This window comes from Schistocerca nitens, chromosome 2, assembly GCF_023898315.1.
Source record: "Schistocerca nitens isolate TAMUIC-IGC-003100 chromosome 2, iqSchNite1.1, whole genome shotgun sequence".
NCBI lineage: Eukaryota > Metazoa > Arthropoda > Insecta > Orthoptera > Acrididae > Schistocerca > Schistocerca nitens.
Window position 1 is genome coordinate 660506949 of NC_064615.1, and position 25313 is coordinate 660532261.

Genomic DNA, 25313 nt, shown 5'->3' on the forward strand with positions numbered 1-25313 from the left:
TGCATTGAAGGGTGTTGACATCAACAAACTCTTCTATATAAATCACAGATTTCAGATGCCCCCACAAAAAGAAATCCAGTGGCCATGTTACAGGGCCCCATCGAGCGATCCATTTCGAAGGGAAGGCATTGTTTAGGTGGCGTCGCACTGTGCCTCTGAAGTGAGAGGGGCATCATATTGCATGTACCACATGTTCATACGGGAGGCCAAACTATCGTCTTCCAACAATTCCGGTAATGTAGCATCCAGTTCAGATACCGCTCTTCTGTAAGCCTTTGTGGTAGCACACGTGGCTCTATGAGATGGTGATCAATAACACCACACCAGTTATTGACACCGCATCGTTGTTGGTACCCTCGTATCCTCTATTGTGGGGTCTTTTCCGCCCACTCGTGTCAATTATACGAATTCACTGTAACCTCCTTCGTGAAATAGGCTTCGTCGGTGAACAGTATTGTTCGTGAAAAATGCTGGTCGTGGGTCTCACGACGTAGGGTAAAGTTGTATAAGTCCAGGCTCCTCTGGTAGTCTTCCGACAATAATGCCTGTACCTTCTGCATGCGAAAGGGATGGTAGTGGTTTCTACGGAGTACTCGCATAACAGTAGATTGTGACATTCTGACCGCAGTGGCGAGAGACCTGGTACTTACTGTTCGGTCCTCCGCAACAGTTTGTGTCACTTTTTCTTCGTCATCCGCACTGTACGTCGACGGTCGACCAAGATCACTAAATCCTGGAGGTGCTACACATACGCCATACTCCCTCAAGCGCCTGTCCACAGAGTAAAATGTTTTTGCGGATGGAAGACGCTGGCTAGGAAACCTCTCGTGATACAGTTGCTTTGCAACGTCAGCTCTTCCATCTGCAACCCCGTAGGTGAGGTGGATGTCGACGTATTCATCGTTTGTGAAACTTGCCCTGGTACCTTAGTAACACTGCGACGCGGCCGTTAACAGCTGTCGACACGGTGAGTATTGGGCAGAGTGAGCAGCGCGGAGGTGTTGTAAACACGGCATGCATGCCGCGGTTTTGGTTCCGCCGTTGACCACTCTTTTCGCTTACAAGACACACATTCCTAACATGGGACTGTACACTATGTTAACGCCGGCAATGTGTGATTTACAAGTTACGATGGGATTTGTTCTTTCTCGTATCTTTCAAAGCTGGCAGATACACATTAGCTCATTGGTGTGTCATGTGTTGTATCTATGGGTGAATGACATGTCGTGATCGTGAGGCTCGTCGGTTCTCGTTCAATGGTTAACAGGTGTTTTTGTTTTACGTACACCGTACAACCGAGGAGTACGAAATTAACAACGGTGCGTCACGTGTTACGCATAGCAGCATGTGATTCTCCACATATTTTTCCTCATTTATGACTCACCTTACATAATTATAATTGTTTTCGACGATGTGCGTGCAGAGGCGACAGATATAGCGGTGAAGCAAACATGGCCTCATTTCTTATTGAATAAATATTTGGTCACAACAAGGCTCTACTGTAATATTCCATATACCATAGTACTATAATATTAAAGAACAAAATTTCTGATGTTGCATTATGTTGGTAAGTCCTATTGCAGCTACCCCAGCAATTATCTAATGGGCTGGTATCGCAAAAATGGGTCTGTGTATTGGACATGAGACAAACAGTTAACTCGAACGACCTTGAAGAACGTAGCGGCACTCTTGCTGAGAATGGCGACGACACAGTTAGCTATAGGTCACTCCGTCTTTAGTAATTATGATTGAGTCGATGATGATAGATGATTATGCTTACATGCTCCTTTAATTACTGTAATGTTGCTTTGCCACCGTTCGCCGTGTAATTAAACCAAATATTCGGTGGTCGCAATGGCGGTACACAGCTAAGCAGAGTTTTATCCTTAAGAGTGAATATTCGTGATAGGAGAGACACCAAACCATAATAGCAAATAATTTTTTAGCATTGCACATCAGTAGTACAATGCCGAGAAAAGAGATACGAAAAGTGTTACTTCCGCTCACGAATCACAACGAACTATAGCGTTGCAGCAAATTGTCTACAGACAAACGAACCGAGCTCTTGATTCCCAGTAGAAGAGGTCAAACACAACCACACTTCTGAGCCCATCTTTTCGAAGAAGTTACCAGTAAAGCTCTCAGCGGCCGCATTGCCATTCCGTCTTGGCTGCGTTCACGGTAAAACTGATTTAAGGCTGTGCCGGAGGCGGTGAAGGTGGCGGCAGCGCAGCTTCATTAAAAAATACACAGCCAGCCAGCCAGCCAGCAGCGTCGGTGGCAGCGCCGTAAAGGCGACCGTAAAGACAGCCATCCTCCCCTCTCCAGGTGCCGGCCCGTCTCCACACCGGCTCTGGCGCATCGAGTCTTCAGCGAAAACCATCCACAATCCACAAGCTACTAAACGAGAGCCGCCGTAGAAAAAATGAAAACCACCTCATCTGTGAAACGACAAAACCTCTTGAGACTTTACTTCATTTTACAGGATTATGTTGAGCTGTTCTGTAAGTACTCGTCAAACAGATTACGTAAAACGTACACATCTAGGAAACCTGCTTTCCTACGAAAAAATACCTGTAATGTCGTTTGAATTACTTGCTAGTTAATGTAACGTACAAACTGAAAAACAGTAAAATGCGTTTGAAGTGACTTTTGATATCGTAACACTTGCACGACCCAGATACTTCTAGTATTCACCTGCAAATCTTCGTTACATTCGCAGACACAAGACTGGCAGAATCAGCTGACTATTAACTTCGTGAACATCACGGTTGGTTTGTGGGTGACTCCAGAAAGACAATCGTTCTTTTATACACTTTTGCTGTTTCCAAATGATTCTCGACATATTTTGATTATTGCGTAGATGACAACTCTGAGACGTGTGTGGCTCGTGTTCCCGCCATCAGGTATTTTACACACTTCCATCTCACTACGTTAATTTAAATTACTACTGTCACTCAGTTGCCGCTTTATCTGACCGTGAACGGCGTTAGCGGCGCGCATCGATATATCGCCTCTCGTAGTATCTTTGCTCGAATGCTACTACTTCCCTGTCGTTGTCTATCGTAAGCCAGTTCGGGTCCAAACATTATCGCCTTCTGCTCTTCAAACGTTATTGTAATTTCCTCTGAAAGATTTTACAAGTTATTGTGGGCCTTCCGCCGTTGGCGTTGCAAAAAGAAAATTTTTAAATGTATTGTTTTACCGATTGTTACAATATATATTTACTTAATTTGCAGAATTTAACTTTGCGGCCCTCAGCTGTCTTATTGCGTTATCTCCTTCTGTAAACCTTATGGGCCACCAGCCCTGTTAGCATCTTAAAACACGATGGCCTTCTACGTTCAGTAATCATCATAGTATATTTGGAATTTTGAAGATATAATCCGGCGGCCTACGGTCGCAGGTTCGAATCCTGCCTCGGGCATGGATGTGTGTGATGGCCTTAGGTTAGTTAGGTTTAACTAGTTCTAAGTTCTAGGGGACTGATGACCTAAGATGTTAAGTCCCATAGCGCTCAGAGCCATTTGAACCAACCTACCTTGCTTCAACCATAACAATTTTGCATTTTAAATAACAGAACTGGCTCAAATCTTCATCTGTATCAGTTTTCATTTTATTCCCTTTCGAATCTTTTCTTCGTTTCATTTACACTAATACGTAAATTAAATGCCAAGTAGATTATCTATGCAGTTCAAATATTATTCAGTATTTTCAGTTGCAAGAGATACGCTGCAATCCTTATTCGCGAGTACTATTACCTTTCCTTCAAGCTTCGTTGACGCAATTTTCATTGAGTTTTGTCTTACAAGTAAGAAAGCACCAGGGCTTACAACTAATCTGTCTTCACAACCTACCTTCAAATTAATATGTCTATCTCTATTTACCAATGTAACTATTTTCACTTGGGGTCTGCACAGTAAACTAAGCACAGATCTTCGACGTTATAACTGTTCTTCCTTGGTTCTGGAGTGTCATACAAACCTTCTATTCTGTAGCTGCCTCATATCACTTGGAAATTCATTCATTACTCTACACAACACGAGATAGTTACCTTTAGTCTTTATAAAATATTAGAGGCTGCCTACTCATCCGCCAGTAAGTCAGCCTACTTTTCATGCTTTTAAGTATCTAGATGCTATTAGTACTTCCTCACATATGTCTCAGCTTTAGTTATACGGGGTAAACATCAATAAAACGGATAAACTGTAGAGAAACCTGGCTATAATTGGAGGAAAAAACTCCCATGAGCTTGTGTCCGAAAACGAACGGTGTGCGTACAACGACAATATATCGTTCTATAAAGCTGCATGACATTCACGTCACAACGTATGTTCAAAGTGGCCTCCAATGGACTGCAAGTGATAGGGATAGTAGCGGCTAACATGCAAGATACACATAATCGTACACTCACACACTCCACGTTGGCGGGCCACTTGCCTGGAGATTGTACGAGCGCTCGTCTCAATATCCTGTAGCACCTGATTCGCCTAATCCGATGTGGCACAGCCCGCCAGATCCCTGCACGTTCGTCGGTCTGAAAGGACCTTTGATCATACAAAGGCCCAAAAAGGGCTTGACATCTCGTGTTGGTGTCTCTGAGGGTACTTGCTTTTCTATAGCCGTGCTGCCTCTCGACCGTTTCCATTTGCTCGACCGTACACAAACACCATCTCGGCTTCTTCCGACATGAACACTGGTCCAGTTCTGCTGCTTACAGTACTCTGCGTCAGTCACACAGCCTGCACCATGCAAGAAAAACAGGGCACGTGGTCGGAGAAATCGTCATTCGTCAGCGTCATCTATCGTGGCATTGATGCATTTTCGGGCACATGTTCATAGGACCCTTTTTCTTCCATTTCCAATCAGAAATCCGTCCCTGCTGTTTGTCGGTTTTATTAATGTTCACCCTGTGTACGATACAGTGCTATTTGCGTAAAAATTCAATCCTATCTTTCGGTGTTGGGATTATGCAAAACTTGATACTGGAGCTATACGAGGCACGCACGTCACGAAACAGTAACCTACAATCAATTAACAAGGTATAACTGGAACCACTCAAGTAACAGCGCAAGAAGCTATGGAATGAAACGAACGCATAGTGCCAGTCAAAGAAATTGTAGGCTTCAGTTTACTCATTACGTAACGGGACACGGCAGCCTCCGAAAAACTGTTTGAGTAACATTAGTATAGGAGACATGGGGATGAGTTTTAACACTTTGAAATAGACGCTAGTTTGTAGCAACAAATGAAATTGAATGCACACAAAGAAAGACAGGAGAAATGGACACAGGCGAGTTTTATTGGCGCGGAAGACTTACCGAAATGTTGCACTGTCTGAAACATGTAGCTCTTTGGAGATTTGATATCTCCAAAATCAAATTCCAAGAGCGGATTTGTGGGCAAAATCTACGAATGTTTCTCGGCCATATACGTTTCGTTCCCGTAGAGTGCGTTACGACAAATTTAAATCTATACAATTAAAACGTTTTACCTGATCGGAGTTTGTACCAGGAACTTAGCCTTGAGCAGGCAGTATTGTCACTACCTGAGCTATCTTTTTTTCCTCCAGTTATACCTTTAACGGCGAGCTTCTCAGGAACATTTTTATAAAAAGTAATTTCCACCTACTTACTGTCAGTTACTTTCTTTTCAACTGTGTCTGCTGCTTTAGAAATCAAACTAATCAAGGAAAGGGGTACTTCTTCGAGAAGTAAATTAAATGTAACATATGTTCATGAAACCATAATCCTTCCTCTTGTTAGACATAGAATTATCTCCTTTTTCTTTGAATAAGTTAAAATGTTCTTCCCATTATAGCTATCTAGGAACGGTCCTCTATCCGCCGTCACAGTCTACCTCCAGTACCTGTTCCTCCTACTTTTCAAACAGAAGTTCTCCTGCATACTACAACTCTAGGAGGTACGCGTATCGTGGAGAGACTGAGAAGCCACAGCCTGGGGAACTGCCAGAAAAAATAGGAGTATATCACTCTTCGTTGGAAAATGCAAGTTTCCCCGGTCGAGATGCCATCTGGTACACACATTTCGTCTGACCGAAAGTTTTAAAATATTACATTTTTGCTTGAGGATGAAGTCTGAGCATTAATACGTCTCTCACGCAGTAAAATGAACTTTAATTCTCCCATCGCTCCCCTCACGAGTGGAACGGGAAGTAATTGTAATGCGTACTACGATTAAAAGTAACGTCTGCCACTCATACATTGTAATTCGCAGAGCACAGATGCTGATGTACAAATCTGAAATGGTAATTTCTAAATTTTCAACTATTTTCAACATACCTCAATCCATTTCAAGAGATGTATCTTTGATGTTGTGCGGTGGTAATAGCAACTTGTACGATTCAAAATGGTAAAATCCCCTAACAGGCATTGCCCTACGAACTGTTATAGACATTCCTACAAAAATTCTGTCAACACAAGAGGGGAAAAATGATTGAATGTCAGTAGTTAATATCAAATATAATATCTACACTACTCATTTATATTCTAAAGTCGGCAAGTCCCAGATGAAAATGCTTGAATGTACAGTGTGATTGTACCTTGTGCATGCCACATGAACTGCCAACGCTAGCCCTCGATTCAGGTCCCTGGCCGGCTTCATTCCCCAGACGCGAATGTGCTTGTCTGTGCAATGGCTCCGGCCGCACTCTGGCAAATCTAGATCGATTGGTGAGCGCTTAAGCGTATAGTGCAGCGGCGTCTGGGGTGTTATCTGACCCAGTCACCGGAACACACCGCTAATTGCCCCGGTGTGCTGCCGGCCCGCGTCGCCTATACGCTCTGCCTTAATGACGGTGGCCACTGAGTGCCCACTAGACTCTCACCCTCCGTGTCTATGTCGTGCTTGTGTGTTGCCAATACTTAGGCCAATCTAGAACCCAAAGGTGAGAAAACTTTTGTTACAGCAAATTATCTCGCCCAAAGTGCACGTTCTCAGAGAATTTTGACAATATTTACAACTTAGTCAGAGCAATAATCATCACAATACATTTTCTTTACGATATCTGCTGGATATAAACTAGAGTCTTTCAGTCGTAACACGGTTTAAAATGCAGAAATCGAAGGTACCTTTCAATTAATCTGTTATCATTGGAACAAATTTCATACAAAGGTGAGCAAAATAACGTAATATCTCCATTTTGTCTCAACGAGAACTTAATTTTCCATTACTGGTGTCAGACTGGAACTTAGGTGTCATTCAGACATTCCGGAACGAACACTGGTAGCAGTTACTTCTGTAAAATATCTGGGAGTATGCCTGCGGAACGATTTGAAGTGGAATGATCATATAAAATTAGTTGTTGGTAAGGCGGGTGCCAGGTTGAGATTCATTGGGAGAGTCCTTAGAAAACGTAGTCCATCAACAAAGGAGGTGGCTTACAAAACACTCGTTCGACCTATACTTGAGTATTGCTCATTAGTGTGGGATCCGTACCAGGTCGGGTTGACAGAGGAGATAGAGAAGATCCAAAGAAGTGCATTTCGTCTCAGGGTTATTTTGTAAGCGTGATAGCGTTACGGAGATTTAGCAAACTCAAGTGGCAGACTGAGCAAGATAGGCGCTCTGCATCGTGGTGTAGCTTGCTGTCCAGGTTTCGAGAGGGTGCGTTTCTGGATGAGGTATCGAATATATTGTTCCCCCTACTTATACCTCCCGAGGAGGTCGCGAATGTAAAATTAGAGAGATTCGAACGCGCACGGAGGCTTTCCGATAGTCGTTCTTCCCGCAAACCATACGTGACTGGAACAGGAAAGGGAGGTAATGACAGTGGCACGTAAAGTGCCCTCCGCCACACACCGTTGGGTGGCTTGCGGAGTATAAATGTAGATGTAGATGTAGAAATTTTCTATAGAGATTACATAGAAACTCCACAGTATTATCTTCTTTATATAAAATTAAAGGTGTATTAAAATATGTACAGAAATAAATTACTTCCCGTAGAACCAGTATAGGAGACACCGTCTACTAAATATTGTATGCATATTGTATTCCCGGACTGAAGTGGAAACGTTAGGAGTGTTAAATAATATAAAAACTACATGAAATCTGGCTGTGAATGAAAGTATGGCAAAATGGACCGTTTGCAGAACCCACTACATGGATACCTACGTCTAAATGATTGTTCTGCAATCAGGTTGACAGTGGGTTCATAGAAACACTTTCACACTGTTTCCGACCGTTCCACTCTCGAATAGCATATCTGAAAAATGAAAACCCAAATCATACCATTCAAACTGTAATTTCTGTTCTTTGATTATGAAGATCACGTCTCCCTATTAAGGTTGGAGACAAGAAATATTTTGAGGTTCAGTGGAAAAAGTTTCTGTGTGAAATGTCATGAAAAATCTTGCCGCAACGGAAAGTGCCTTTGTTTTAATGTTTGGCACACCAATTTACTTATCATACCCGTGACACTCTGTACTGTATTTCCCCATAACACAAAACAATTGCCTTTTATTGAACTTTCAGGATTTCCTCTGTTAATACTGTCGAGTAATAATCCCATTTTTGAGTCATCAGTTCTTTGACTCGTTTGATGAGGCCCGCCATAAATTCGTCTTCTGCACTACCTTTTCATCTCAGACTCTCTTGCACCATATGTCTTCATTTATCCCTTACATTTTTTATCGTCAGCAGTTCCCTTTAGTAAGATGGAGGTTATTCCCTGATGTCGTAACACATGTCCCATCATCCTGACCCGTCTCCTTTTCATTGTTTTCCATAGATCTCTTTCTTCGCCGAGTCTGCGGAAAACCTCCTCATTCCTCATCAGTCCATCTCATCTTCAACATTCTTCCGTAACACCACGATTTAAAAACTTCAGTTCTGTTTTCTCTTATGTTCTGGTTTTTCCACTATTCACTGTCATATATTGCCGTGCTCCAATCATGAAGTCTTAGAAATTTGTTGCTAAAATCAGGTCCTCTGTCTTTTGGCCAGGAATAGGTATTTATCTGTGCCAGATTGCCTTTTTTTTCCTCCTGGCTCCGTCCGTCGCGTGTTATGTTACGTTCAAGATAGCAGATTTTCTTAACTTCGTCTATTTTGCGACCATCAGTTTCGATGTTAGGTGCCTCGCTGTTTTTATTTCTGTAATTTTTCATTACTTCTGCCTTTTTCTTGCTTACACTCAACCCACATTCTGTACATATCAGACATCAGTCGATGCAACAGACCGGTACATTTTGTTCACTCCCACTGAGGATAGTGATGTTATCAGCGAATCTTACCATTGATATTTTATCACCTCTAATTTTAATCACCCTCTTGAACTTTCCGTTTTATCTCATTATTTCAGCGACGTGTGGGCTGATCAGTTTTAGCGAAAGGCTGTATCGCTGTCTTACACCCTTTCATCCGAGTGAATCGTTCTTCGTCTTGCAGTCTTACTGTGTCTTCCTCCTCCTTGTAAATATTGTACCAGTACAACTTACGTACTACAGTTTTATCAGTATGTCTAACATCTTGCACCATTTGCTATTATTGGACGGTTTTTTCTACGTCGAAAAACCTTAACAGCGTGTCTTGAATTTTGTGCAGTCTTGCTTGCATTGCAAACAACGTCAAATATGTCTCTTGAGCCTCTACCTTTCCTAAAGCCAAACCGATCGTCATCTAACAGATTCTCAGTTTTCTTTTCCATTCTGCTGTATTTTACTCTTGTCAGCAGCTTGGCTGCGTAAACTGTTAAGATATTCGTACCTCAATTCTGACACACGTCTGACCTTGCTATCCTCGGAATTTTATGGATGGTATATTTGCGCAAATCTGATGGTATATCACCAGTCTCCAAGTATTTACACACTAACATAAGTAGTCGTTTAGTTGCCACTTCCCCGGAAGATTATGGAATCTCCGATAGAATGTCATTTATTCCTTCTACGTTATTTGACCTCAAGTCTTGCATAGCTGTTTTAAATTTTGAATCTAGTACTGGATCCCCTATGTATTCCACATAGCGTCCAGTTTCTTCTATCACGTTATCAGACAGTTCAATCCCCTCAAGGAAAAGCCGTCAGTACGTTCTTTCCACCTGTCCACTCTCTCCATTGTACTTAACTTTAGAGCTCCCACTGTACACTTAATACTGCCTCCCTTGATTTTAATTTTAATTTGTTTTATTTTTTATGTACTCTAAGACACTTCCGACGGTCATGTCTTTTTCCTTTTCTTTGCATCTTTGCTCTAGCCATTTCATCTTCGTTTCCCTGCATTTCTATTTATTTCATTGCTAAGGGATTTATACTGCTGCATTCTTACTGTCCCTTGAACATTTTTACACTTCCTTCTATACTTATCAGTTGTTACCCTGGATTTATCCACAGTTACCTGACTTGTATCTATTTGGGTATGGCTAACTATGTGAGAGCCCATTTCAGAGATGTCCACATCAATTGAACTGCCAATTGTGGTATTCGTTATGGCAGTACCCTCGTCCTTAGACAACCGCAAACGCGCCTCATCACTCTGAAAACTTCCTTCGACGCTGATTCTTCCGTACGACTCTCTTAAACGTCGGGCTATTCTTCGTCATTCCTTAACACTGATCTGGTCCTATATGTCCTTCTTCGTAACCCTTACAATCCAAGTGATTCCTGAACCTGTCTCACCATGATATAATCCAGCTGGAACCCTTCCGTGACTCACGCTCTTTTAGAAGTTTACCTCCTCTTCTTGTGATTGTCGAACAGAGTATTTGCTATTATTATCTGAAATTTACTGGAGAACCCAGTCTTTCTCCTGTCCCATTTCTACTGCCAAGCCCATATTTTCCCCTAACACTTTCTTCTATTCCTTCCCCTACAATGGCGTTGCAGTCCTCCATAATTATTAGATTTATATATCCTTTACGTACTACATTATACGTTCAACATCCTCATATACTAACTCTATTTCTTCATTCTCTGCTTACGACGCTGGCATTTACATCTGGACCATCGTTGTTGACGAATCGCATGAGAACAGCCTTATAAAAGAAATTTAAGTTATGCACTGCCCTACTCTCCTATTTATAATGAATCTTACTTACGAAATTTTCTGTTGTTTAAATTTCATGATATTCGTCTGACAGGAAATCCTATTATTTTTCCTATTTCCCTTCACAGACCCCATATTATCTAGATTGATCCTTTTCAATTCCCTTTTCAGATTTTCTAGCGTTTAAATTTATGAAACATATGAATAATACGGAGAGAGATAGTGCAAACATTAATATAATAACAGAAAATCAATGGATAAACCACAGCAAAAAATTTACCGTACGATGAAAATAGTGAAGAAAGTTGTACTATAAAAATTAATAATAACTCTGTATATCAAGTTGCTGTAAAAGAATTCAAAGCAACCTTAAATATAACAAAAAACAGAAAAGCTACTGGCTTCCATGGCAGCTACTGGCTTCCATGGCGTTAATGCTGAATTAATTGAATATGGAGGAACCATTTTAGAACTTAGCGTCTTCCATTTTTAAAATATGTGTTGGAAGATCTGTTTAGTTCCTGAAGAATGGAACACTGCTAAGGTTATTTCTACGTTTAAGAAAGTCAATAGGAACGACACAGGAAATTGTAGAGGAACAAGTTTACTAATTGTAAGATACACAAATAAATGGGTAAATTCTTAATCAAAGGCTACAAATTATCGCTAACGCATTGATGACAGAAAAACAATCAGGCTTTAGAAAGGCTTTTTGTGGGAAATACCGTAAATAAAACATTTCCTAAAAACATCTCATTAATACCTTAAAGAGTCTGTATGTAAATACAAAACTAGATACAAGCGAGTTCCCAAAATGTCTGACGATGTTTAAAAAATCAAGGTGTTCAACAAAGGTGCAGACTTTCAACCATCTTATTTAATTTATATATTGACGACCTAGTTACGAAGTGGAAAAATGGATCTAACATATCCTTAAATACTATGTTACATGAGTATAACCAGATAATTAATTATACTGGAAACAGAAGATAACTAGCGAAGAATAGTATATAGATTGAGCCAAAACGCAATGTATTACAACTTAAATATATCTTCAAATAAGACCGAGATGATGGCTTTCAAAGGAAAGACTCTAGTTATATTGAAAATAGTAACAAATGAGAAACTTCCAGAATCAGTATCCCACTTCAGTAATGTAGGACGTGATATTAGCATTAACTATGACAAAGACATTGAGAAGAAGGCTGATAAATATCAAGCTATCTGCGGAACAATAGGAAGAGCTTTGGGAAGAAGATCAAGAATAGAAATGCAAATGAAATTCTATGAAGTTACGGCTGTACCTTCTCTTGTATACGGTTCCGAATCATTTGTAGTAACAAAAAAAGTCAAGTCCCGTATACAGTCAGCAGAGATGTCGTTCATGAAGTATGTAAGACGCTGTAATAAAATGAATATAATAACAAATGAAACAATAAGGTCAAATTTTGAAATGTTTTCAGTTAATGACAAGATAGAAGAGAACAGAATGAAATGGAAGGATCATGTTTGTAGAATAATAGGAAATACATTGGCAAACAAGATAGGCCGACTGGAAAGAGAGAACTAGGTAGACCTCGTAAGATATGCATGAATGGATGAAGGATAGATTCCGGAAAAGGTGATTACACCTAATCCTTGGAAGCAGATGATGATGAGATTTATTAGTTTCCTTGCCACGTTCCGACTTGGCTTGTAGAACATTATTGCTTTGACGGCTATTCGATCTTTTTTCATGGCCACCTCCCCCTAGGCAGTCTCTTCTCTGAGATCCGATTGCGGGACTAATTCGTTATCTTAGCCAATTGAGAGGTCATCGCGACACTTTTTCAAATACAGGCCAGATGTCCAGTGGATACACAATATCTGTCTTTAGTGCAGTGGTTTACATTGCCTTCTGCATCCTCATGCCGTTGATCATAGCTGATTACTGCACCTTTAATGGTAGTTTGTAACCGCAAGGGCAGGTGAGTGCTCTTTACCTCAGACATCTCCTCCTCTTTGGCAGAACGAGGGTGACTTCTTTGGCCGCCAGCGCTGACGATTTTTATTCTAAATTTAAGTAATGTTTTAGTTTGCAACCGGTATCTATGACATTTTGATTACCACTGGTTAAAGGATTCCGTACCATTCCGTAACACTCCAGAAAAGGGCACACAATCGCAGAATCGTAGCGTATGCTGTCCACGACATTTGTGGCACCTTTTAAGTGTTCTATCAACAGAATCGAGTTTTTGGTTTGCGTTCCCTTCAAAATCTTCTGTGTCATGGTTCCAGTTTCTTCATAACTGTAGTAAATTATCATGTAACCAAAATTTAGCAGTTCTTTCGTCAGACGATTCACTTCTTAACGAACAATGTGACAAATCGCACCTTGGAGATATTTTGCCTAGATCTTTTGTAGTTGGGTTTCTTTTGAAGGCTTTTAAGAAGGCAAATAACAGCATCATCTGCAAACCGTCTCAGACAGCTGCTGAGGAGTTTTCCTACATCCTGTGTATATCTACATCAGAGGATCTACAACTTCTTCTTACGAAACCCAAGATATCACGTCGGTTTCACTAGATGGCTTCCTATCTAATTGACCTTTCTGACAGGAGAACACGAATCCAGTCGCACTGCTGTAATGATATCCCATAGGCACTGCTAGAATGGTTGGAATTAATTTCCTGCGTGGACATAGAAGGAAGTGGCATTGATTAAGTGTCAGTGGTATTTTCATGTCGACAGGCGTCTACAGAAGTCGATTATTGGCTTCTATGAAGACCATGAATAGACAGAAACACTATTCCATCGCAATATAATCCTATGGAGTTGTGTTTGGATGGTATCAAATGGTTCAAATGGCTCTGAGCACTATGGGACTTAACATCTATGGTCATCAGTCCCCTAGAACTTAGAACTACTTAAACCTAACTAACCTAAGGACATCACACAACACCCATTGGATGGTATCCCAGATGTTTCCGCATAGTGAATTTTGCTTCATTCACTCACTTTCTTCGTGTGTAGATAACGTCATAAACGAGGGTTTCGTTATTATTTAATTAGTAAAATCATTGCGATGCGCGTGGTGATCAGATATTTGTCCTATCATTCTGGTTGTTGTCCACAAACAGAGGTAATGACATTCCACAGACGCCAGTTGTCACTAGAGGAGACTACATTTAGAAAGCCAAAAGTTGTGCTAAGCTACAGTGCACTATTTGTGCACCGTGGCTTAGAGTTTTAGGGGAAAAGACATTAGTTTTAATGACTCGTTACGTTGTTTTGAATTAAATGTACAGAAGGAGAGTTTTGTCACTTATACAGAGCAGTATAAATTAACTTTTTGCGACCTGAGCCAGTGTCGACGGAGAACTATTTACCGTATGGATACGCAACTTTTGTCGGAGAAGTTACTGTTGCCATGCTGAGAATGCTGGGCTAATGTGCCAACTTCAAGCAGTGTACGAGGTGTGACACGCTAGATGAACATTCCATGTTTCACCGTTCTAAAACCTCAACGAACTGTGAAACGGAATCCGTAACAACTTCACATTACTAATATTTGCAACGTGACTCAGACATTTGAGCAGCTTCGCTTTTATAATTTTTGAAAGACTTCAAGCTGACAACATTTGACCTAGGAACGGCAGCATAACAATCTCTTGTGCAGTTTCATGCTGTCGTAAATGACAGATGGTCGTCAAATTGAGCAACGTTTCTAACCTATAATATCGAACATGATACGAAGTTAACAAATGTTACCCTTTAATATTGAGAATCTTTCAATGATTTCTTCGTTTTTCCTCCTACGCATGCCCCGGGCATGGATGTGTGTGATGTCCTTAGGTTAGTTATGTTTAGTTAGTCTAAGTTCTAGGCGACTGATGATCTTAGAAATTAAGTCGCATAGTTCTCAGAGCCATTTGAACCATTTGAACTTAACATCTATGGTCATCAGTCCCCTAGAACTTAGAACTACTTAAACCTAACTAACCTAAGGACATCAAACAACACCCAGTCATCACGAGGCGGAGAAAATCCCGTGAAAGTCTTGGTTTCTTCTTCCAAGTGGAGCCCGGATAATACTGCTGCGATCCACTGTGTCCTGCCCATAAACACATAAACAGGGAGCAACGTCCTGTGAATCGATGTGGCAGAGTCATCGCCGGTCTTGAACTCCATCACCTGATATCTACTTCACGGTTCATTATGGCTTACCTGTAAATAAAAGATAATAATTTTATGTCCCAACTTATACCTAAATGAAACTTCCCGGCAGATTAAAACTGTGTGCCGGACCGAGACTCGAACTCGGGATCTTTGCCTTTCGCGGGCAAGTGCTCTACCAACTGAGCGACCCAAGCACAACTCACGCCCCGTCCTCACAGCTTTACTTCTGCCAGTACCTCGTCTCCTACATTCCTAACTTTACAGAAGCTCTCCTGCGAACCTTACAGAACTAGCACTCCTGATAGAAAGGATATTGCGGAGACATGGCTTAGCCACAGCCTGGGGGATGTTTCCAGAATGAGATTTTCACTCTGGAGTGCAGTGTGCGCTGATATGAAACTTCCTGGCAGATTAAAACTGTCCGGCACACAGTTTTAATCTGCCAGGAAGTTTCATATCAGGGCACACTCCGCTGCAGAGTGAAAATCTCATTCTATACCTAAATGTTCCACGTATGTTCACAAAAATTTTCATTCTCCTCAAAAAAAAAAAAAAAAAAAAAAAAAAAAAAGGTTACTGTGCAAAACTTTAGGAACGCCCTTTGTACCTCGATACTACGATTCCCAACCGTGCTAACTGTTTGACATATATTGATACTGGGGCATTCGGAAGGGATATCATACACACAGGGGACACGAAGAGCTATGTCATGCCGGCCAATGTGGTCGAGCGGTTCTAGGCGCTTCAGTCCGGAACCGCGCTACTGCTACGGTCGCAGGTTCGAATCCTGACTCGGGTATGGATGTGGTGATGTCATTAGGTTACTTAGGTTTAAATAGTTCTAAGTTCCAGGGGGCTGATGACCTCAGATGTTAAGTCCCATAGTCCTCAGAGCCTTTTAAATTTTAGCTATGTCGTCTTTAACAGGACGCAGCACATTCGTATCTTGGGGGCCGGCCCAAAATACATGTCTCCTTCCATGTCTCTGCAGCCTACGTCCTTACATGCTGCTCGTTGTCCCACAGTATGGTAGGAGTGCATCCGGTTCGCACTCTTCTGCCGATTCTCAAGACGCCCAGGCGACGGTGGCACCTGAATCCATTTGCAATGTCCCTGTTGCTATAGCCATTCTCTCAGTATACGTGTCTCACATACTGCAAGTCAGACTGTAGACGATCGTCATCAGAAATAATCTTTGCTCTGTGTTCTACCGTGTTCGGAACCGAAGAGATTTAAAAAATCAGAACGTGGTTTCCATATTTGTAAAAATATAAAAACCATGGTGAATGGATAATAAAGGTTTATTGGCGACTTGTTGGCTGATTTTTCAATCTCTTCAGAATAACACAGTTTCTGTTTCGCGGCAGTGTTTAAGATATTGTTCAGCACCAGTTTCCTGTGTATACGATGGTATACGATGGTGAAAGCGGTCCGCGTTCAAGTATGGATAAGTGTGTGCTGGTTTCCCACACTGAATGATCTAGACAACCTCCAGCCTTCCGATCAACTAAATCATCCTAGAATGATAGCTTCATCCTTCTCCATAGCGACAGTAAATTTAATGGTGAGATGGACGCCGTCCATGTCATCGACGAACTGCGGCAATGCAATTTCACCGTGGCGCCACATCTCGCTATAAAAGAAGCGGCTTAGAATAAACATCAACAATTCTAACAGGGACCTGGGGTGTAGACGTAAGAAGGGCGTAGGGGCTGGCTTTAGATATCAAAGGGAAGCAACGACAGATGCTTGACGCTTGCAAGGAGGCGGGAGCGGCAGTTTCAAATGTGACACCGGATTTGACTTCGCTCGATCCCGCGGCTTGCTGCAGCTGCTTTGAACTGCCGAACTCGGTTTCATCTCACGGGTCGCTCCGGCCCTCTCTGACTGGTGCCAGATACTGCAATCGTGCCCATGTAAGCGGAAACGAATATGTCAAATTATAGAAATTTTATTAACTTTCTTAAAATTTTCTTTATATTGTCTCAGAGACAGCAAAGGACTTCGAAGAGCAGTTGAACGGAATGGATAGTGTCTTGAAAGGAGGATATAAGATGAACATCAACAAAAGCAAAACGAGGATAATGGAATGTAGTCGAATTAAGTCTGGTGATGATGAGATTAGATCAGGAAATGAGTTCTGAGTGAAGCCTTATGCGCTGTTATGCGGCATCGCATGCGTTCATTACGTTGTCGTTGGTTAGGCAGCGTCAGGGGCGGCGACGACGCAGCTCCACACCTCGCCTTGAATACGGACCAGGGGTACACAATTCGTAGGTGTGGGGATGGAGGGAGGGGGGGAGGCGCTTTGGAAACTGAAAGGGAGCAAAGGTGAATGCCTGGCGCTTGTAAGGAGGTGTAAGGTGTCAGGCAAATCCCACACTTTCCATGAAAACCCTGACATGATAAGCAAATCCGGCAGTATGTCACATCGCTCCGAATAAATTCTGACATTAAATTAACCAAAGTAATACGATCAACGAGTGAGCAAATGCAATACCACAGACTAACACAAGAACGCCTAAATGCATGTAATTCCTCCCCACCGTGAAACAGACGCAGTTCCGAGGGGAGGAACGAGAACAGAAGCCGAGAGCAGAATCGTGTAGGCTAGGAGGCCCTACGATAAGGGATGGACACCCACGTCGCCAGCCGACCGCTGAAACCAACCCCCAGCCCATGTTAAAAGATAGAGCCCTCCAGAAGAACAGTATAGATCTTACGATAACACTAAAAGGGCCACACCAGCTGCAAGTTTTTAGCGTGAGACTTTTTCGCGTCTCTGTTACGTTGCAAACGTTAAAAACATTGCCCCACCACAAAAAGTATAACGTTTCTCATTGGATGGACAGAATTTTGTAGGCGGAGCTTAAGGTTAACATTGAGACCCTGATTGGTCAGTTGAAAACACAGCCAGATAGCTTTTTTTAAACCAACTTTGGTAAATTGTAGTAATTAGAAGTCAGGAGAGAGTTGCTTCCGAGACGGCGAGGTGTGGAGCTGTGCCGTCGCCGCCCCTGACGCTGCCTAACCAACGACAACTTAATGAACGCACGCGATGCCGCATAACAGCGCATAAGGCTTCACTCAGAACTGCAGAAGTCTCATCTGTTACATCCCCTTTTTGCGTAATACTAGTGTCGATCTTCAATTAAAGCTCATGGTATTCACATTTGCTACGTAAGTTAAAATCTGAAACGCGATGATTTTTCTGTTATATAATTATTGAGAAGCCACATCAGCCACTGTAATTTACGACAAGTTAGATAAGTAATTAAAGATAATTGAGGGTCACTGTAGACCATTTTGATAGTTTTCTCTTTTGTGAAACTTAATTTAAACCTAGATTATAGATGTGATATGGCATTGGTCATCCTTCGATCCATTGTAGAACTTGGAAATCCGTTCAGGGAATATTCGTTCACATTTTTGTTCAACGCAGTTGGTTTGTATCATCCTGTATTAAAATATTTCCTTTTATTAATAGTGCAATTTATAAACAATGTTTTGTGAGTAGAATAAAATTTCCAATGGTAAACTTAACTGCTTTATCGGCGTTATTTTACCAGCTAACTAAAAATAGCAAATCCTTGAACCCCTTCAAACAAATTTCGTTAGTATTAAGATTCTTTTACAGGGAGTGCAGTGGAGCTGACGCTGAAATCATTAAGTATTTGATTATATCATCGCTAGTCTCACTGAACTCTTCTGAACTCTACATGTCATGTGTGGTCTGGCGTCTCCTTACCAGCAACAGGTCCCAGGTTCAGACTAGTCAATTCCCTAAAAAACGCCCTCAGAGCGTCGTTGCGCGAAAGTGGTAGGGAGACACGATATAGAACAAACAGACACCACGCAGAATGTTAGAGAGGCGGCAGTTTCAAAAGTGAGCTGGCCCCTCGCGCCATCTGACGTCACTCGGACCCGCGGCGGGCCGCAGCTGCTATTGTTGCCAGATACTGAAATCGCGCCTGTACAACCATAAGGTTCTTACTCGTGATCATGGCGGAGATAGTCATCGAAAGCACGAGTGTCTTACTCGAACTGACACGACTAGATCCTTTCATACAATCTACCAGTGAATATAATAAACTTACATCAAGCACCTTATTTTCATCTTTCCATCTTACTGTATGTTTCTACTTCAGTGGCTTCCTGATCTGGCTTAACAATAAATTGAGAGCATCTTTTTTAATTATGGAAATCTAATAGTTTTCAAAATACGTTTTCCTTCCTTCGTTTGGTCCTTATGATACATTTGCCGTTAGTGCGTGGTCTTTAACGATAGGTACTTCCCTTTACCGTAATAGCCATGTACTAGCCGTTTTCTACACCTAAAAAGAAACATGAATCATTTACTAATGTTCTGAGTGGTTATATTTAAATTTTTCCTATTCAGCACGTTATAACACGGATACTAATTACCGTACGAGTACCAAACTTGGCAGCTTGATATCCAGAGTAGGCGGTGCATGATTTCCATGCGTCACAGCGCCACCGTCCAGTTTCAATTATGGCCAACAGGTGCCGCAATTAGTCAGCATAATTCATAGTCTCACACACCTGGCCAGTCACAGTGCACTTTTAATCGTGTCAACATGAGCATGGACAAAAGGAGCAGGGCGTTATTGGTGAATCTATCATCAAAAAAACAGTAAACACAACAACAAAAATTCGAGTATGTCGCCGGCTGAAAGGATTATGGAAGGGGCTTGTTTCTCCACCCGCTGTGCGGAGCATGATGAAGAAGTTTGAGTCAACTGGAGAACTGGGCGTTCCTCCAAGAAGAGGTCGTAAACCGGTTGCACCACAGGTGGTTGATGAAATAGCTGTTGCTATAGTTGACAACGCTGCGCGCAATTCCCAATCGTCAGGTAGTGCGCGTTCTGTCACGATAGTTTAACATCCGGTGGTATACTGTTCGGAAGGTGCTTCGAACCATTTCAGATGGTATCCGCACAAGATCCATATCGTCCAGAATGTTGCACCACAGAACGTACAATGACGTGTTGTCTTCGCTCTCCGCTTTCTCGCAAGGACTGAAGTTGACGAGGGCTAGTCCCCGATTATCCTATAGACTGACGAACCGCATCTTTCTCTGACGGGTGAGGTGAACACACGGACTTGCTGGGTGTCGGGCTCTTCACCTCCAGTCACTGTGAATCAAGTTCCTCTATATAGTGTTCGTGTCATCGTACAGTGTGACTTCGCGGCTACGTTCATCATTGGTCCATTCTTATCTGAAGACGTACAGTGTGACTGGCCAGCGTTACCGCGATTGCTTCGCGAGCATGTCATACCCGTCATACAGGAGGGAGACGTATTGAAAACAGTTTCCACGGAAGATGGGGCCCCACCGCACATCGTTCGTGAAGTTCACCTGTTTCTCCGAAACACATTTGGAAACGACCGAATTATCAGCCGATCGTTTCCAAATGCTTGGCCGGCAGGATTACCTGAGCTCACCCCCTGGGATTTCTGGTTGGGGGCTATCTAAAGGACAGACTTTACCGGGCGAATATACACATTTTTACTGATCTGATGCGCAGCATATCAAGAGAGGTTGCCAGCATACTTACAAACATGCTTCCTTCTGCTGAGCAGAATGCAATGCACCGCTTTCAGACTCTCCTGGATACTGATGGGAACCATATTGAGCATCTTTTGTAGCAGTAATAGCACCGGTATGTAACGGTGTGATGTACCATAGCAGCAAACTAAAAGAGTTTCAAAATTGTTAAGGCTTTCGTGGCCACTTGTTGACAAACCGCCTATTGGCTCCTGTCTCGGGTTCTTCGGCCGACGTTCATCTAATGATTTTTCTGACGTTTCGCCAGCACCAGTGGCTGGCATTGTCAAAGCTTCACCCCCCATTGTCGGTGGTGAACTGGAGCCGGGCTCGCGGCCGCAGACTATATGTACCTGGCGCGCCAACGTCCGAGGGCTTCTCCGCGGTCATTTCCGGTGCGGTTCTCCTCTACCTGCAACGGTCGTTCGCTGCAGTACGGGAAGCCAGGATCCGTTTACCGTAAGGCTTTCCTCTTTCTTGTTGAAACTGTTGGCGTGTTATACTATTTCTACAGCTTCTCTGAACAAGCGCGTGTGATAGTGCTTCTCTACAGCCAGAACTTCCGTGTCGGCGAATTTTATTACGTGGTCGATCTCATTCAGTGCGTGCACTGCCACGGCCGATTTCTCCACCTGCCCCAACCTGCAATGTCGCTTATGCTCTTTGATCCTGGTGTTAATTGATCGTCCAGTCATTCCGACATAAACTTTTCCGCATGTGCATGGTATACGGTATATTCCCGACATTGCAAGTGGGTCTCTTTTCTCCTTCGCCGATCTAAGACACTCTTTGATCTTCCTTGTCGGTTTGAAAATCATCTTTACGCCATGTTTGCGCAGTATCCGGCCTATTCTGTCCGTCACTCTGGGAATGTATGGCAGAAAGGCCGTACCCGACATTTCTTTTTCTGGTTCCTTACTTCGCCGAGTGTTTGGCTCTGTTACACTTCTAATGTAATTTGTGGAGTACCCATTGCTCCTCAGAAGAGTTTCCAGGTGTTGCAATTCTAGTTTGAGGTGTTGCGACTCACATATTCGTCCAGGTCTCGTTACGAGCGTACTAATCATGCCTCTTTTCTGGCTCGGATGGTGGTTTGACAGTTTGTGCAGGTGTCAGTCCGTGTGTGTCGGTTTTCGATACAGGCTGTGTCCCAGGTTTTCGCCGTCTCTTGTGACCAGCACATCTGGAAATGTCAGTTTCTTGTCCTTTTTTACTTCCATGGTAAATGTTATGTTGGCATGGAGGATGTTCAAGTGTCTTAGGAAGTCACCGAGCTGTTCTTCAGCATGGCTGCATGCCACGAAAGTATCATCGACGTACCTGTACCACACCTTAGGTTTGCAAGTCGCCGAGACCAGTGCCTGAGCTTCGAATTGTTCCATGAAAAAGTTGGCCACCACTGGACTGAGAGGACTACCCAAGGTGACGCCTTCCAGCTGTTCGTAGAAATCGCCATTCCACGTGAAATGGCTGGTGGTGAGACATGTATGGAAGAGCTTTTTGATGTCTTCCGGGAACATGGAACCGATGTGCTCCAGAACGTCACTCAGTGGCACTTTCGTAAATAACGAAACAACATCAAAGCTGACCAGGATGTCGTTTGGTGCAAGTTACAGTTTCTTCATCTTCTCAATGAAACGTCCTGAGTTATTAATGTATGTGTCGGTCTTCCTCACGTGTGGCTGGAGCAGAGAGGCCAAGTGTTTTGCCAGTTTATACGTTGGTGAGCCAGGAGCGCTAACGATCGGTATCAGTGGAACGTTGTTCTTATGGACCTTGGGTAATCCATACGCAGAGGTGGTAGTGCTTCTGTGTTGCGCAGGTTTCCCTGTATGTCCGCCGGAAGAGACGACGCCATGATTAACCGATTCGTATTCCGAGTGATACGCTGCTTCGGATCTGCGCTTAGTTTTCGGTACGTCGTCGGATCTAATAGGTCTCGGATCTTTTGCTCATAATCTTCGGTCTTCATTACGACGGTCGCATTCCCCTTATCGGCAGGCAGTACCTATATACTCTTGTCGGCGTTGAGATTCTTAATGGCTTGTACCTCTTCTTTCTTCAGGTTGCAAGCTGGTGGTTTTGCTCGACGCAGTATCCTGGCTGTGTCAGTGCGTATTTCCTCTGCCCTTACACAAGGAAGGGTCCGAATGGCTGCTTCGGTGTTGGCAATGATGTCCTCCTTAGGTATAGTTCTCGGGATGATAGCGAAATTCCCTCCTTTTTGAAGAACAGGCATTTCCTCTTCGGTCAATTGTCGTTCAGTGAGGTTGACCACTGTGTGTGACATGTCGGGAATCGCCTTGTCGGTCTGCTTCCGGCATCTTTCAAACTTTCTCTTCTGCCGCTCGGTGCAGCGCTTGAGTTGGTTCTGCATGCTCCTGTGAGTGATACTGTCGATCTTGTCTCAGTCGTCTCGATGCATTCTGCTACTTAGTTGATAGAAAATGTCCAGAAGTTCCTGATCCGTTCTTGCCAAGTCTCTCAGTGTTGTATGTATTCGCTCACGAATAAAAGCTCGTTCCATTCTGTCGTACATACGATGTGCTTGGGCTGTGGTGAATAGGCGCTTACATCTCAAGAACTTCGGGTTAGCGCATTCATCTCGGCACCGTGACAGAAAGGCGAGAGAGGACATCAGTCGCGCTTTTTTCTTCCGTCGTTGGTCAAGGCGCCGGTACAATCTGCAAATCTCCTCCCCGTAGAGGCCTAATACAAAATTGTTAAGGCTTTCGTGGCCACTTGTTGACAAACTGCCTATTGGCTTCTGTCTCGGGTTCTTCGGCCGACGTTCATCTAATGATTTTTCTGACGTTTCGCCATCACCAGTGGCTGGCATTGTCAAAGCTTCACCCCCCATTGTCGGTGGCGAACTGGAGCAGAGCTCGCGGCCGCAGACTATATGTACGTGGCGCGCCAACGTCCGAGGGCTTCTCCGCGGTCATTTCCGGTGCGGTTCTCCTCTTGCTACCTGCGACGGTCGTTCGCTGCAGTACGGGAAGCCAGGATCCGTTTTCCTTAAGACTTTCCTCTTTCTTGTTGAAGCTGTTCGCGTGTTGTAGTATTTCTGCAGCTTCTCTGAACAAGCGCGTGTGATAGTCTTTCTCTACAGCCAGAACTTCCGCGTCGGCGGATTTTATTACGTGGTCGATCTCATTCAGTGCGTGCTCTGCCAAGACCGATTTCTCCACCTGCCCCAAGCTGCAATGTCGCTTATGCTCTTTGATCCTGGTGTTAATTGATCGTCCAGTCATTCCGACATAAACTTTTCCGCATGTGCATAGTACACTCCTGGAAATGGAAAAAAGAACACATTGACACCGGTGTGTCAGACCCACCATACTTGCTCCGGACACTGCGAGAGGGCTGTACAAGCAATGATCACATGCACGGCACAGCGGACACACCAGGAACCGCGGTGTTGGCCGTCGAATGGCGCTAGCTGCGCAGCATTTGTGCACCGCCGCCGTCAGTGTCAGCCAGTTTGCCGTGGCATACGGAGCTCCATCGCAAACACTGGTAGCATGCCGCGACAGCGTGGACGTGAACCGTATGTGCAGTTGACGGACTTTGAGCGAGGGCGTATAGTGGGCATGCGGGAGGCCGGGTGGACGTACCGCCGAATTGCTCAACACGTGGGGCGTGAGGTCTCCACAGTACATCGATGTTGTCGCCAGTGGTCGGCGGAAGGTGCACGTGCCCGTCGACCTGGGACCGGACCGCAGCGACGCACGGATGCACGCCAAGACCGTAGGATCCTACGCAGTGCCGTAGGGGACCGCACCGCCACTTCCCAGCAAATTAGGGACACTGTTGCTCCTGGGGTATCGGCGAGGACCATTCGCAACCGTCTCCATGAAGCTGGGCTACGGTCCCGCACACCGTTAGGCCGTCTTCCGCTCACGCCCCAACATCGTGCAGCCCGCCTCCAGTGGTGTCGCGACAGGCGTGAATGGAGGGACGAATGGAGACGTGTCGTCTTCAGCGATGAGAGTCGCTTCTGCCTTGGTGCCAATGATGGTCGTATGCGTGTTTGGCGGCGTGCAGGTGAGCGCCACTATCAGGACTGCATACGACCGAGGCACACAGGGCCAACACCCGGCATCATGGTGTGGGGAGCGATCTCCTACACTGGACGTACACCACTGGTGATCGTCGAGGGGACACTGAATAGTGCACGGTACATCCAAACCGTCATCGAACTCATCGTTCTACCATTCCTAGACCGGCAAGGGAACTTGCTGTTCCAACAGGACAATGCACGTCCGCATGTATCCCGTGCCACCCAACGTGCTCTAGAAGGTGTAAGTCAACTACCCTGGCCAGCAAGATCTCCGGAGCTGTCCCCCATTGAGCATGTTTGGGACTGGATGAAGCGTCGTCTCACGCGGTCTGCACGTCCAGCACGAACACTGGTCCAACTGAGGCGCCAGGTGGAAATGGCATGGCAAGCCGTTCCACAGGACTACATCCAGCATCTCTACGATCGTCTCCATGGGAGAATAGCAGCCTGCATTGCTGCGAAAGGTGGATATACACTGTACTAGTGCCGACATTGTGCATGCTCTGTTGCCTGTGTCCATGTG